This window comes from Manacus vitellinus, unplaced genomic scaffold (assembly GCF_001715985.3).
Source record: "Manacus vitellinus isolate BGI_N305 unplaced genomic scaffold, ASM171598v3 scaffold_20_pilon, whole genome shotgun sequence".
Classification (NCBI taxonomy): Eukaryota; Metazoa; Chordata; class Aves; order Passeriformes; family Pipridae; genus Manacus; species Manacus vitellinus.
Genome location: NW_021939471.1, coordinates 8,032,087 through 8,046,961, shown reverse-complemented (window position 1 = coordinate 8,046,961; position 14,875 = coordinate 8,032,087). Strand labels below are relative to the sequence as shown.

The 14,875-nt window shown below is 38.4% G+C and overlaps 1 protein-coding gene across 1 annotated transcript in view; it reads right to left on the bottom strand.

The window, feature by feature from the left end:
* The window catches only part of SPATS2L (spermatogenesis associated serine rich 2 like), a 139,652-nt gene extending 125,229 nt beyond the window's left edge, over positions 1-14,423 (bottom strand). The window contains exon 1 of the mRNA XM_029959571.1: positions 14,409-14,423. The gene's annotated coding sequence lies outside the window, so the exon portion shown is untranslated. The remainder of the gene's footprint in view (positions 1-14,408) is intronic.
* Positions 14,424-14,875: the final 452 nt, after the last annotated feature.

The window sequence follows — 14,875 nt, the reverse complement described above, 5'->3', positions numbered from 1 at the left end:
TAAGAAGAAACAGCTAGACAGAGGACACTATCTTCAGCATCTGGCTGAAGGAAAAGCTTTTGACATCAGAGAACATAGTTGGAATGCTACTCTTATAAATTTTGCAACTGTAAAAAAGTCAAAGTTTGCATAAATCACAGAGAAGAAATCTATAGAAACCAGATTTGTTACTTCAGTTCTTTTTGTTCTGAAGGAAAAGTTCAAAGCTTTTCTTGATGGGATACTGTTCCCATATTGATTTATCAGTGGTACACAAATCCTGTTACTGTACCACAGCATGTATAAAATGTGGGACTACATGCTTCCGCTACGTGATTGAATGGTAGGCAACAAATACAGCCTTTTTCTTAAGAAACTAAGAGGTTACTTTGGTACAAACACTGGGGCAGATAAAGGTTATTTAAGCATTCTTGGCACCAGCTTCCTTTCTCCCTTGAATTCTTGTTTTAACTCAGTTTTCACTTTAACCTTGCCCTTCACCTTTATGGAATTTCATTGAATTAATACATAATAAAGTGTTTTCTTTGCTGCCTGTGGTAATGAAACCTGTTGGCTTTGCTCACTTGGAGATGTGGGTGTGTCACCAACAGAAGAACTTGCTGCCAGCATGACAGCAGATATCACTGTCAGTACAGCTAGAATTGTGTTGCATAAATGTGTGACCCTGGGATCATATAAAGACATCTAATTATGAAAGAGGGCTGTGTGTTTTATAGAAATAATAGAATTCTACAAGCAAGAGGAAAACAGGAGCATTTCATGATGGGCTAAGTGTTATTTTGCCCATTTTCATTTGATGCTGTGCATTTTCAGTGCTTAAAGTGCCATGTACTCTTCAGACTGGGATTATGCACCTCAAGGTTGGCTGAAAACATGTCAGAGCCCTGATGGCCTTCTGTCTGACTGAAGTGCTCAGAATACTGTGGTGGGACAAGACATCTGTCCCCTGATGGGAAAGCTTGTCATTCTACACTCTTAATAATGTAATATTTTTAAATTTAATTTCAGCGTTATAAAATAATTTTGGGGAAAGGCTTTCAGGTCTCAAACTAGAGTTTATGGATCTGATGTATGCTTTACTGTCATTCTTCCAGTATCAGGGATAAAGCTTAAAGATGATGCTGAAAAGCAAAAATATTATTCCTTCTCGTACTCATGAATCTCCACTCTCCTCTAAGTCAGAAGATGCCAGTTGCAACTCCAGGCCTTACAGAGTCACTCTGGAGAATTCTGTGTGAGGAAAGGGTGCCTGCCTGTGTGCTCTGGTGGGTCCTGACTGAGTGCAAAGACACTGCCTTTGCAGAATCTGTGTTCTGTACATATTTAACAAGATGAAACAGGATACACAGTAAAGCAGGTCACTAAAGAAGACAAATAGGCTTTTTTTCACCCAAGTTTATGCCAGTATGAGAAAGTATGTGAGCTGGGATGTTTTTCTACTGGACAGATTTGAATTAAACATCTGCTATCTTTCCTTCTACAAACATCTGATGAATCCAACATGATCACATATTGCACACTCCTTTGCTAATTAAACTCCTGTATGGTTGTTTCTCGAATCAGATGCTTTGTTGACAAGACTTTGCTTTGATGCAGAGAGGACTGAGCATGGATATGTAGCTGTTCACACACTGGCTCAGCTGAGAATTTTAAAATAATGTTCTCTGCTGTTTATCAAAATGTTAATTTCATTTTGCCTATCTGCACTGCTAATATGGAAAGGAAACTTCAAAAAGTAGTAGGATTTTTTGTCATTTTTACTGCTTATCTGAAAATTGAGCAGAGGTATCTAATTACTGTGTAAGTATATTTTTATAACCTGTGTAAGGAAGCACAGGGAACCAGCTTTGTTCTCCTTTTAAGTTACCCATCTGTATTAAAATAAATGATAGTACAGTAACCTTCTTTGCTACCCAACCTATGACTAGACCATGCTATGTTACAAATGCAGCCATATAAGTGGTCTGATCAAACTTGAATGGAAAACCTCACCTGTAAATCCAGGCATCCATGGCTCTCTAAACACTTTCTGTTACTAGCACCTTCGCACAGATTAGATGGTGGCTCTCAGGTAAAACATTGTAATTTGCACTAACATAAATATACTGACTGGAATGAAAAAGATTCGTAATTGCAAAGGGAATTGGGCTGCGGGGATTTTTGCTGCGGGTACCAAAATTAACACCAGATGATGTAAAAGACTGCCCTGCACTTTATATCACCTTACCTGACTTGTGTCTACCATCAGGGAAGAGAAGCATGTTTGAGGGCCAAGCGAGAGCATAAATCTCCTCCACAGAATCCAAACAAGTCACCTGGGGAGAAGAGTTCCCAAGGTTGTACAAATGAGAGACAAAGTCAATCTGAGTGAGGACTTTCAGTTTGACTAGCCAAAAAAGAAGTGAAAGAGAGAAAGTTGAATGGATTCTTAAAAGCCTTACAGCAAGTAGTGATCAAAACATGATTGTAAATCCAGTTGGCTCTCTAAACACTTTCTGTTACTAGCAGACAGATTAGATGGTGGCTCTCAGGTAAAACATTGTAATTTGCACTAACATAAATATACTGACTGGAATGAAAAAGAGTAATTGCAAAGGGAGATTTTTGCTGCGGGTACCAAAATTAACACCAGATGATGTAAAAGACTGCCCTGCACTTTATATCACCTTACCTGACTTGTGTCTACCATCAGGGAAGAGAAGCATGTTTGAGGGCCAAGCGAGAACATAAATCTCCTCCACAGAATCCAAACAAGTCACCTGGGGAGAAGAGTTCCCAAGGTTGTACAAATGAGAGACAAAGTCAATCTGAGTGAGGACTTTCAGTTTGACTAGCCAAAAAAGCTTAAAAGCCTTACAGCAAGTAGTGATCTATTGAAGTTCACACATGAGAGCTCTCTTCAGCATATATCATGAGCATCCAACGCTAGGAATGCACATCACTAGATCAAGAGCAAGCAATCTATGAATGCTGCATTGGGGCACACTGCAGTAGAACCTTCACTCTGGCATACCAAGTGTCAGCGCTGCCCTGGACAACAACAGTCCAGCAAAGGAAACAGCCACGCTAAGGAGCGAAGTGCAACACTATTACTGTCACAGCTGACACAACCAGGCACATGCTGAAGGGCAGCAGGAGTCATGAGTAGATCAAAAAGCACAAAGACAACATTTAAAACCACTTTTACTGATTTTTAGGGCCATGATTTTTACCCTGTGTCTGTGCCTATTCTCATTTGCTGTGGCCAAGCTGGTATAAAGTGACTCACTTGTGTGTTTGAGCCTTAACTGTATTCCAGCTTCAACCCTGAAGCAATGATGATACTAATTCCACTGCAAATGCCAAAGAAGTTAACAACACTGTTGAATTTCTGAAAATCCATGTTTGTCTTCTATTGTTCAAGTAACAGACACTAACAAAAAAAGTCAGTATATCAATTTAGAAAAAAAAAGAGTACAGCTGGAAAATGATACATATTATTCTAGGTTCTATTTGAACAATACAGTTTCTTTGGCTCCATCTATGAAGGTAGAATTAAAAAAACATCACTCATGACACACAGGCTTTACTTTGCTGTCTAGCATTAGACACATGAGCCTCTCTCTCCAGTTTTCCATTAGAGCCAAGGACAAATGGCAAACAGAATCAATCCAAGAAAAAAAATGCAGCCATTATTTTGCTTTAACCAGCAACTTCAGGAAATGCTTAATCTCCTTGTAGTTTGTACAGAACGGATGTTTATTTAAATAACAGTGGAGCTACAGTATAGAAGCTGACTGGGAAAACAAAGCTTGATATTTTAAAAGATTAAATTCTACAGCAGTTACAGTTCAATGTCTCAACACCAGCACAATATATAAAACTCCTGTCAAATGATTTCTATCCAGCATGAGCTTTTAAACTCACATCATTAACTATGATATTGTAGCCTCAGTGTAAAACAGTTTTTGTATAACTAATATTATCTTGCTATTAAAGACCTTTTCAAAATAAAAAGATACCTCAATCTAATTATCTTAATGCCATACAAACTCTAGTATAAAGTATTGACCTTTTTACTTCCTTCAGAAATCAATCAACATCTATCCTTCAGATTAATCTTCTAAATTGTTTCCTTGTCAAAGCATCATGCTTTTTCACTAATAGTTCTAGCTAATTGCAATTCTTCCTAATCTCCTATGCAGATAATTATCTAAAACAGACTTCACTGCCAGAGTATACATGTTCCCTCTGTTACATGGCAAACTGTACCATCATTATTTGTATCATTACAGTACTTAAGATGTCCCAAATGATGCTCTGCTTTTCATCTGCTAGGTGCTGTAGAAACACATAATTATCTTCAGTACTTCAGTATCAATAAAGCCACGTTCACAGTTAAGTGCTCTGTTGCTTGGATCTAAGCACAAGTGCACAGAAAGTATTGGACAAAAAGCAGACCAGTCAGGCCTCACTGTCTGAAGAGAGGAGGGGCACACATATGAGAACATTTCATCCAGAATAATACAAAATTTCAGAAGCAGCAGAAACTGAACTCAGAATCTTCTGATTCAGGTTTGCCACTTCACAAATAGTTCCCTTTCAAAGCATTTGCTTTTCATCCCTGCCCCAGTCTAGACTAAGGAAACCTTAAGCTGAGTTGTGATAACACAGCTAGCATTTCTTAATTACACAGTCAAAACGGGAGAGAAAAATACAGTCCTAGTTTCCAGAGCACACTGGAAATACTTACTCTCTAAAGAGAGAAGAAAAGACAACAACAACTTCAGACATATTTTTTCATGTATATGATTACAGTCAAGAGAAAGGCAGGTCATTGACAGAATCATTGACTTCACATCAGTGGTGGGCACAGTGCAGTAAACCACGATTCTAAAAGGAGCTCCCACACATGGACTAAAGCAACTACCTGAAAGAGACATTTTACCATCTTCCTGAAGAAGCATAGAGGTGAATCACAAAACACAAAATTCAGGAATAACATTCCTGAAAAACAAAAGAGCTTGAATTCTAAAGACTTTGGGAAAATTCATGCATACCTTTCAGATACAAAGTCATTAAAAAAAATTAAATGGAAAGTTCACCAGAGATAAATGTTACTGCCCCTTTCACACAGAGCAGGACAAAAGCAGCAGATTTTGTGGGATTCTGCTGGAAGGGAAACTTAAACAAGAAAATATTTATCTGGTCTTCTGGAGGAGTCTAAATTGGTATAAATTGGAGATGGAAAGTGATCAGGACTGAAATAGATGCTGAGTTATTGAAGGGAAGCAGATTTGACCACATGTACTAAGCCAGGCCACATCTTTATCTTCATTAACTAGTGTGCAATTCATCAACATTTCTGGCTTCTTCAGTCAGCCTAGGGAATTTTTGTCAACATTTATCTGAATTTCCCACTATTCTCCAGTAATGCTACAGCCCCAAAAGATAGGCCTACTAAGGGTCCCAAATCTCTGCTTTTTCATTAGCCCCATCATCCCTGCAACTTGCAAACACACCCTTTCGTGCAAGAGAGAGTTTTCTTCATTCCAGCTGCCTTCTCTCCATCCTCTTTCCTGCCTTAGGGACCAGCAACAGTCAGCAACTTATGTGACATCAGTACACGGAAAGTTACAGTTTGGAATGACTTATAACCAAAGGAAATTTCGAAAATTATTTGTTGATTGGCAGAGCAGATATGAATTTCAATTGACAAAAATTAATCAAGTAATCAGACTGTTGCAGTCAAACCACGTCCTCACACTCACTTGTGCCAGTTTATATGCCAATAGATGATCAATAACAAAGTTATTCCCCATTTGTCCAGAGTTAAATTGGCCACAGCTATTTTAAATACTCCATGTTCAAATATTGTCATATTATGAAACAGTGCTATAAAAGTTACTAATATATATACTCCTAATTACAGCCAACCTAAAGGCCTTTTTGTGTGGAGATTTATATAATTATTAACAGATTTTTCTTGTATTTTTATTTCAGTGAACCACAGTGCTGTTGCCAATTCATAAAGCAGGTTCAAGATCTTTTTGTGCTGAAAGACATTAAGATGTAAGGGCATGAAAATATTCACCAAAGTTTAAGGTCAACGATATGCCATGTGAAATATATGCTGAAATCCATGAACTGCAAATGTACCACATCAAATATTCCAGGAAGCTTTACTGGTTATGCTTGTTTAACTTTTACATATATCTGTGTATATATATATATATACACACACACATCTATATACAAACACACTCATAAACACATATTCCCCAAAAAATAAACTTCTAATCCCTGGTAGTATTATCATAAAACCATTCAAATATTGCATGTGCCTCTTTCTTTGGTCTGATTGCTATCACATGAACTTTGCAAGAAACAGACTCCTGTTTCTAATTAATAAGGACATAAAAGTGTTTATGTAGAAGGAGAACCTAGAGAGTTTATTACACTGAGGCCTGTTCAGAGCCAGTGCGGTTTTGTCATGTGTATGTTAAAACTGACACAGCCAAGTCTGGTTACAGTCCGGTAGAGCATCTGCAAGTCATTTACATACTTTCATATGCACAATGATAAACACATACAGCTCTGCAACCATCTTATGGTTACGTCTGAAAGTGAATGGAGAGAAAGCATTCGAAAAAGGAGTAAGATAAATTGCTTAGACTGAATTCGGGGAAGGGTGGCAATGAAAAGAAGACAAAGACGACCAAAACATACTTCTAAGGACTTGAGTGGAACTTATTTTTGCTCTCCTTATCTTAAGGAAAGTCACTCCTGCCACATTTATATTGCGTAGGCATAGCCAATGGAAATACATTCAGACAGATGGGAAGTGGAAATGAGCTTGCTTATCACACAGTTGCCATTACTGACTTCATCATAACCCCCCCAGAGGAAAGCTCATTTTGGGTAGACTCATTCCAGCACAGACCTTGTCTACTCATGACCCAATGTCTGACTCCAGCCTGAACTAAGGGCTTATTCCCTCTCACACACTGGACAGCACTTCTTCTCAGATGCTGATTTTAATCACAAGAATTAGCCTTACTAGCAATCCCAAATCAATCACTTCAATGTAAGTATTATTTAGACATACCCAAGGGAGTCCTTTTTGTCTGTTTTGCTTTGAAGTTAATTTCACACTTACTTTGGTTCTCTAAGGAACTAGAAAAATGTCCAAAGTTGGATTGCATTCACACTCTCATTATAGCCAACTCCAACGAAAAGCCTGGTGGTAGAACTGCAGTTTGAGATCTTTTTGAAAAAAGCTTAGGGCGTTGGTGACCTCTAACCTGCTTTATCCATTCATACAAGCTCTATTAAGGGACTAAGAGGATGTGGTGTAAGTTAGGAGGAATGTGTTTGGACAAGCAGTCTGCATTATGCACTTCTTGGCTATTGCTGCCAGCCCCTTTATAAATTTTTTTTATGAGCAGAAAAGTTGCTCTAAATTTTCAGTGCACATAAAAATCCAGTATCAGCCCCCTCTGAAACACAGAAAATGTGTCTACTTGGAAGGAGTACTTTAATTTGGTAGGCTACAAGTTATATTGGTATTTCTGACATTCACATCAACAGAGACCACAAGCTCGCTCCTCGTTGGTGACACCTCTTGTCAGAAGAGTCGGGTGATCTCTGTAGTTTCTACTTTGTTGAAAGTTATCAACATATTTTTAGATCCAGATTTACACAGCCTACGCTCTTCAACTCAAAGCACTTCCCATCAAGTCCAGAGGACAAGTGTTCCTGTCAACCACAGCCAGACACGTAGTACATGTACCTTCAAACCAGCCTCAGACCTGCTCTGATTTACAGTGGTACAAGCAGGGATGAAGGAAAGCTAGTAAAAAAAATCCCAACTGGCTTGAGGATCACGTGAGCAAAAAAAGGCTCAAAATCTTCAGCAATTACAGTCTGGAGGCTCCACTATTAAGTCTCAGGACAACCATGATACATGGGTTGTACTGCCCTCAAGCCTTTATCAAGGGATTGAAAAAGTGAAGGCATCCTTTCTGTTTTTTCTGCTCTCTCATATCTCAGTAATGGCTATATTTTACTATAATTTGACTGCCAAAGTAAGTGTGAATGTATGTCCAGTTGTGGACATTTTTCTCACTCCTTAGAGGAGATCTAAATCTAACAGCTGAAAGAAAAAGAGCAAAATCAATTGCAATCAAGAAGGTGGAATCTGCGCAGAGCATGGAGACATGATCTGAGTTAATGTCTTCCTCATTGTTCTCCATATTAAAAAACTGATCAATAACAAACAGCAAACAGCTACAGCTATGTAGCTCAACCCATATCATTTCCATGGGTTTTCTTTTGAAGAATGAAATATTTAGTTTTCAGAGAAACCATAGAAGTATGATTGATTCCATGATGGTAAAAGAATGACAGTTCATAAATTGGGTACTATTACATTCTGCATGAGTGCCTTCATGGTGAATTAACCTAAGCTATTTTACTACTTTGTGATGGACTAGGCACACACCACTTTAGTTTATATTTCTGATACGCAGGGGCCTTGCACAACCTAAATTCACATCCAAAGAATTTCACTTCCTACCAGTGCAGCAAAAGCACTTCATAGGATCAGAGTGAAAGGTGCAAAGAGAAATCAGTGCCCATACAGGTTGCTTTGGCAAGAAGAGAACACATCACAGTACAGATCTTACTCCCGTTTTTCCTAACATTCTCATATGACATCATTGCTCCCCATGGTGCTACTTGTGATTTTTGCAGATATAAGCAGTAGAAAAAGCTGCAAATTGTCTGGAAACAGTCTTGACAAATGCAGTTAAAAAAGGGGGGGGAAACATGGAATTTTTTCAAGGAGTACAGCAAACAATTTGTCCTAAAGACATCCAAAGCCACATCAAACACTTAATTATTTTTCTACATAAATACCAATTGAGATCATTACTGGGAGGAACTACAATCCATCCAGAAAAACAGATGGCCCTGAGTGGAAGTGGCATGTCAATGGGACACTCTGTAAAACAGGCCATGCGACACAAAGAAGTTTGCAAACCAGATGGTTTTTTACATACTCGTAGGTACATGTGGGCAGACAGGCCCACACAGTGTCAGAACACTACTGTTAAACCACTTATTCTGCAAAACAACAAAGTTTTGGGCATGTGGCCATGTAACTGAATACAGGCATGAGTCAGCCATAAACCAAGAGATGCTCAATGAACTAAAAAACCAAATGGTTTACATGTTAGTGAACACTAATCAACACATCCAAAAGTCATCTATAACCATTTTATCTTTGCAGGACTTCAGATAAGATCCATCACCTCTGTAGAAATCCTTCTTATTCTGTTTACTCCTGTGTAATTGCAAGTTTGGTAGAAATTCTAAACACCTTGGTTGAGAAAGGGGAACAGGTACAGGGGCTGAAATGGCAAAAATGGACCATCATTATCAGCTACTCCTGATATTGCAGCAAAACACAGGCTTCAGTTGCTCAGCAAGCAAAATACAGATTAATGAGAAGGATTCAAAAAGCTTCCAGAAAAAAAATATATAATCCATAGACAAAATTATCATTTTGTCCAGTATAAAAAAACTATGCCTAGGGTGGGGAGGAGGTCACCCATGTTGACATTTGAAAGTCAGGATACTGGCTTTGTCCAAAATTGGCTAATTAGTCTGAATCTATGATTCTACAACTACAGCTGCCCACATTGCCTATCAAGATTCAGCTAAGTACACACTTTTGTCTGGCAACTCCAATGGGGACAGGACTAGAAGACAAAAAGACAGGAGCTTGATTTTTTTAACTACTCTCTGGTGCACATTAAACAAGTGTCCCAGTTATAGCCAATCTATTCATACCATCTGTGACCCATAAACATCTGTGTTCCCATAAAAGTGCACAAATACATCTCAAAAAGACAGTCACTCTGGTGCTGTGGGCTCAAGTTGCAATACACAGCGAAAAGAAAGTGATGTCACAAAAATATCAGCCAAGCAACACTTATGCTTGAGTTAGGCACCTGCTAAAGAGCTGAAACAGTCTTCTCTTAGTATTACTGAACATACCCCCTACCCCCTGCCAAAACAACCATAACTAGTTTAATAGAAGAGTCCTATAAGCTTAGGAGATGCACCCTTAGGCAAGTGCCTGGGACTAAATGTGATTATTCAGGTGACAACTTCCAGCTCCAGGTCAATAGTCTTGAATGTCTCTGGGACCAAGAGAATTAACTAGGAGGAACAGATTTGCCAAATCAGTTAGCACAGGTTGTGTACAAAGGCTGTCACTGAAACTGGGATATGCCCACACAGCACTCTCCAGTGCTACAGAGCATGACTGGAGTCAGTCAGGCTTCCTGCAGCTGCCACAACCACACCAGTCAGCCTGGCTAACTTGCACCAATGTTTAGAGTACAGGCACTACAATCAGGATGGTCAGAACCATATCCTAAACACCTGTACTTCCCCCTTGCTAGCCCATCTCCATAATGTGCTCCACCATCAGTCTCGAGCTCCCATTACTAACCTCTATTTTATTTAACTGCTTATAACAGAGATCAGAAAGGAAAAATTCCGTGTAGGGAGTATTACTAACTCAGTGACATTCTGCAAGGACTCAAAAAATCTGCAGTAAAATAAAGGATGTCCTGGAGTTTTCAGAAGACTCTCTCAGAGTTTGAGAGAAAACAGGTACTCCCAAGCTGTCACTGCTTTTCCTTGCAAGGATCCAGCTTTGTGGAAAAATGCAACATTCTGATTTGTGAATCTGATCCAATTTTTTTAACTGGGCTGCTGTTCAAAGTAATGTATTAAAGAACTTCCTCACTTCACATTATTTTCCCATTTTAGCTTTCTGGAAGTGGATGCTCTCCACTGACCAAATTTGTTATTTTGGTTATTCACTATTTCCAAAAGTAATCACATGTTATTCATTTAAGGGGTTCAGTTCTCAGTTCACTATTATGTGGTTATGATTAAATCAATCAGTCATTCATGTGAACCTGAAAACCTAAGAATTTTATTTTTAAAATGCTGTTCCTAGTTGCAGTGTATGCAGTTTTTAGTGTGTTATGGGACATTGCATTGGAAGTATGGTAGAATTTAGCCAGAAGCTTTTTAGCACAGAGCCTCTCACATCTCACCCTCTTCCTGGATTAGGCATATTTCCTGGATGATCATTAGGCACATATAGCTGACCTCAGTAATCATCTATCAAGAACTGAAAGAATTAAGCTATTTGACATGCACAGATTACTCCGTAGATCAGACCAGCTGAGCAGTTACAAAAAATACATCCTGAAGAGTTACATGTGGCTTTTTGAAGCTAATGCAGTATTTAGAAAACTGAACTAATGAAACTACACCTTCACACAGTGTATCAAAGTGCTGAACAGTGGTACATCAATTCTCAATATAACAACTTGAAAAAAGCCAAACCAAAACAAAGCCACTTCACGGGAGCTAAATACTGAAGTCCCAGGTGACATCATTTCAAGGCCAAGTCCAGGATTATGAAATACAGAAGCACAAGTCCTTTCTGCCTTCACCCAAAGATCAGGGGCTTGGACACACAAAGTTGTTCAGATATCTACAGAGATTTTCAAGAGCACCTAGCCAAGTCTGGCACTTAACTGAAAAAAAAAATTGCATTTCAGGTACCTACCTTGTTTGAGCACATCTGAAAATTTTGCTAAGCAAATATCAGCTTCATTCAGTGACCAAGTACTGTGTAAGACCAATTTCTGATCTCACAGCTAAAAGCTGAACTGAACATTTAATATGTTTCTATCCCAAGAAGGTGGCAGAAAACTACACTGTACTTTCCAGCATGGTCCAGCCCTGTAGAGTCTGAGCATCTGAGCACCTACTTTTTGGTGCAGAGAAATTATGTCTGTTACTCTTTCTTGATTTTCACAGTGTGCAACATGGACAGAGATCATATTGAAGAACAAATGCATGTCAGAAGCAATATACACTCAAACCCCTGTATTTACCCTAGAAACCTCAAAGATGTGATCAGAGTACCCTTTCAGGAAATGGTCTCACCAAACAGACTGCTCCTGGTAACTTCAAAAGACTCACTTTGTGGGAGCTCTACCCAGTACTGGAACAGCAGATTACCTAAGGACATGCTACGTGTTTGTAGCAACACGGCTTTAAAGGATAACTAATTAATGTATCAGGGACTTCTGTACCTCCAAAAAAAGCCAGGACTGAAAGCAGAAAGAAGGAATGATGGTCCAAAACACTTGCATTTTTTTCCAAACTCTAAACCTGCAACTCAGCTACCATTTCTGTGAGGAAGGTAGTATTATGTTGGCACTGCAAGGTTTGTCAAGAAGAGATAAATGGTGGTTAGGCAATACAGGGTGAGAAACAGTTGTAATCTACCTGATGCCTTTAAAATTGCTTCCTCTGCAGCCAACCTTCAAGATAGAAATGAACACTGTCACCACAAGTATGAAGAAAAAAAATGTTGCAGCAATAGTTATAGAGGCTTGAAGATCCCTTTGAAGGTCCTAAGGTCCTCGGGACACAGCTGGCAGCACAGCTGCCATTCCCAGCTCTGCTCTGTGCCCAGAACTGCTGGCTAAGCCAGAACTGTTACTTCAGACTCTGCATGATGGTGGGCACAGGTACTGCCCACAGCCCAGTATGGCCTAGTTGCTCTGTGCTGCTTACACTACATAAACAGTGAAAGACAAGAGAATTGGAGCTTCATAAACTGTCTGCTTTCATATTGAACAGGCAGAGGAAAAGCTTGCTTTGTGCTTAAAGAAACAACAAAATTTGGTGTTACTAAGTTACTACTGTTAACTGTGCCTTCAATAATAAGTCACTGTCTAGCTTCTTATAAAACACAGCAAAGAATATAACCAAAACAAGAGAACCCTTTTCTTCAGAATAACGTGGTATGATTTTATACTTTCAGATTAAAGAGACACATTGATAGAGATATAAAATACATAAACACAATCATAAAAACCTTGTTTGTTTGTACCTCTAAACCTTTCTCTGAGTTTTAAAATGGAAGACTCCTCCTTTGTTTTGAGCACATTTCCTCTGTATTTCATAAGGTGGGGGCTCCCTGTTGCTTGGGAAGGTTCCCTTTATAGAATGTTGAACAATGAGTTCGGAAAAGTTTTGATTGATAATAACTTACATATGGTGTTACAGAAAAGGAGTCTATTTTAAGTATCCTTCTTCTCTGAGAAGGGATTTTAAAGAGGCACCATGTGTTCCAAGCTTGCTGGCAACACTTGAGCCTCCTTTCAGAGCCTGCCTCTGGAACTGCTCCCTGGCTTGTGATGGAAACCATAATCCAAAGAGTGGTGGAAGTTTTATTTCATATGCTTGTGAAGCTTAGAATACAGTAGGACTAGTGTGTAACACATATCATTCTGAAGGAGATTCCTAGAAAACATCATACACTGGTCTCAGGTATATGGATCCGGATCCACAGACATGATTCTTCCACATAAACTCAGAAAAAGGGAAAGGACACTTGGCCTAGTCTCCTTCCCTAGTGCTTGCATTTTTAAAAATTATATACAATACATTATTACAAGAAAATATGAGTTTTACTTAAAGAGACATTTTGAAATGCATTTGACCACATATCAGGGAAATGAAAGTGCATGAAACCTTTTTTATTAAGAGGAGTCTTCAAGTCTCTCTTACTTTTCATCAAGATCTAATTCTAAAACATAATGTTAAAGGCATTAGACATGTTGGCTTTCAGATAAGAAGTTCATGTTTCTGACCACAATCAAGAATTCCAGGAATTCTTCTTTCAGCAAATAATAGGCAGGAAGGACATAGTGACCTTGTAACATTTCAACCTGCATCGAGAGATGCCTGCCAACTTAAATTTTGCCTATGATTTCTATGATTACACAGCATTTCCTTTTCAAAACAGTTTCATTACTTTGTGTAATGATTTATGATGTTATTCACAGAAGGGTGAAATAATCCCTATCAACTTTAGTGATTACAAAACTTTCCAAGAACAAAGAAAGATTATCCTCATCAAATTTTGTATGAAAAGTAGTACCAGTTAATAGTAATTTATAAACACTTTTGTAAATGTCTACACCTCTGATGAGTGTAGATAGGTGTTTTGGAACAATACAAAAAAAACAGGCACAAGGGGTTTTTTGCTTATGAATTCTCTCTTAATTAAATATGCTTTCTATAAATATATTATCAACATTGTTCATGGTAACAAGATCCCTAAAAATTATCTGTCATCTGTGACATATCACTTGATAATGCAGAGGATATGTTTCTGTTTTCAGGGTATCTACAACTTTCTGTAATGGAAGCAGAGCTATGCATATAAAGAGTTAAACTTCAAAATATTATCCAAGTTACATTTTTTCCATTTTCAGTATGAGCAAGCACTACAAAGTTTATTTGTCTGCTTTACTTACCCCATAAGGCTTTTGATATAATGATAATCAAACATCAGAGGTTCATAAGGTGACTTTCACTGTGATAGAAAAAGATGGTGGTTATCAGAACAGCAAACCATGTTACCTGGTTTTGGTTAAACTACTTCAGTGCTTGCATTCTTCTTCCCAGCATCAGCGTGGATTAACTACAGGCTTATTTCATAAATACACAAAGCCAAAGTTATCTCTAAGGTACAGCAAAGGTTATTTTGGTCTAAATTAAAACCACCTGAATTTTAATGCAAAATAATGAAAGAGTCGTGCACATCCATTCAATATTTTTGAAATTTCAACAACTGTATTGGAGCCTTCTGCCCGATTCAAAGAAATGTTTTATTAAGGATGTTAACTTCACTGAGCTCATAATGCAAGTAAGCAAGCAAGTGAACAAAGCAACTTAACATTGGACAGTTCATAATGTTAGCACCATTGTTCACATCTGCAAC